Source organism: Lethenteron reissneri, chromosome 69 (genome assembly GCF_015708825.2).
Source record: "Lethenteron reissneri isolate LAM-NWPU_2019-01 chromosome 69, ASM1570882v1, whole genome shotgun sequence".
NCBI classification, from domain to species: Eukaryota; Metazoa; Chordata; class Hyperoartia; order Petromyzontiformes; family Petromyzontidae; genus Lethenteron; species Lethenteron reissneri.
In genome coordinates, this window is record NC_083847.1 from 7,087,174 (window position 1) to 7,089,294 (window position 2,121).

Here is a 2,121-nt window from a genome sequence, read left to right on the forward strand (position 1 = left end):
AGCTCTATATTACTTTTAAAAGTGGGAAATTTCACGATTAAATTTTCACGTCCCAAAAATAAAATCGTCATACTTATGCCGGTTTTAACCAAAATAGCAAAATTTTCATAGCTTTCTTTTTCAACAAAAAGTGCATTCATCAATTGTATTTACCCTTAGTATGCTATGTATTAGATTAAAAGTGGAACATTTTATGATGAAATGTGCACGTCCCAATATAGAAAATCGGCATACTAACCTATGCCGTTTTTGGCCATAATGGACAAATATTTGCAACTTCATATTTCAACAAAAGTGCAATCCTCGGGTGTGCTTAGCCTTAGTATCCTATATATTACGATAAAGGTGGGAAATTTCACACCAGGTACTTTCCGCGAGTACTCTTATATAGCGCACCTCATCTGTGATGAACGCTGCACTTTCCTTATTTTTCATGCATGGGGCGCTGCAAACCTACGCGCCCCCTGCATGAACGACGGAGGATCAGGGACAGACGTTCGATCGCGTTGGAATCAATATGCAGACGGCGGTCTTCTGGCACGGCCAGCTGTGTCGCCTTATCTCCACCCAAGATCCCAACCAGGTGAAAGTCCGCATAGAACCGACCCCGGCAAGGCCATCTACTTAACGACTAGAGAAAATTCACACGAAATGTCGTTTTCAATGAAGTCTTCCAGATGGAAAATGATATCAGCTTTAATGAAGAAATACAATTATCTAATGCAAAACAATATACAATTCAAAGTTGTTTCATGTTAAAACTTCAAAAGGGAGCATCGGGTGCTTGCATGAATGCGTCGTTCGTGTGCAATTTTCTTCGTGACTTTCCTGGCCCAAGGCCGTAAATGGTTGAGGGGCACCGCACGCAATCAGGCTTGCTTCAACCCCATGGTTGTGAACATCCAGACGTTAATCGGCAAGGACCATTTCTCGTCCTAATTCGACAAAATCTACGTCAACACGTAATACAAAATTATAATTCGTGTTGTTAAGAATGTATCTCCTCTACGTGTAACTTTTGAGTGGTATGCCTTGTAACAGATGAATGATCCGAGTGTGCTCCCTATTTCAAAGACAATGAGTTGCTCCAGAGGGAGATGCTTCCTGAAAACACAAAAGTACCCATTGACCTGTATCACAAGAACAATGAGTCTCACCTGAGTTATCTGACCAGGTTACTTGCAAAACACACACTGTGTCCTAACATGACTTATTCAATGTTTGACCCTTATAGACAAAAGGTTACATGTACGCACACAATCAGACAAGTATTCATTCTAAATTATTGACAGGCATATGAACAAAATTGAATTACTGCACTGAAATATACTGCATTAGGTTACATCCTATTAACTAGAAGCTAATTAAAAAATACGCACCATCTGCTTAACAGTGTATGTACAACATACTAATGCACCATTCAAACGAGTCGGCCATTGCATGCTGGCATCTGGGTAAAAAGTTTAGCAAATTCCAACATTACCTACAAACTCCACAACTGAGATGCCACATCAACCATCGCCCCCTACTGACAGGCTCTTGTCCACATGCAGGCCAGGGCAGGGCCACCACCTTGTGCCACACAGGGGCAGCTGCTACTTGGGGATGCTCTTAGAGTGTTTGAGACGAGAAACGATACAAAACTACGAATTGCAATTAAGCAAGTACAATATGAATGCAATTATGATAACATAGTGAATGCTTAGGAGCTTATTGGCTCTCGCTCCTGGTTAGAGATCTACCCAACACACAGGTCCACAAAGACTGGCCGCTCTTACCCTGCAAGTTGAACCTAGGAACTGAGTGTTCAACTTCACATTCTTGTCATTAAAGGCCTGTGACAAAGGTGCATCTATTGGAGCGGCATCGTCTAAGGCAGTGGTTCTTAACCTTGTTGGAGGTACTGAACCCCACCAGTTTCATATGCGCATTCACCGAACCCTTCTTAATGGGAAAAATAAAATATTTTTTTCAAATTCAAAACATGTTTTACTGGTGCACAATCAATGAGTCAGGTGTGTGTCTTAACCTCCACCGAACCCCTGAGACTGACTCACCGAACCCCTGGGGTTCGATCGAACCCAGGTTAAGAACCACTGGTCTAAGGCTTAGCATCTCCCG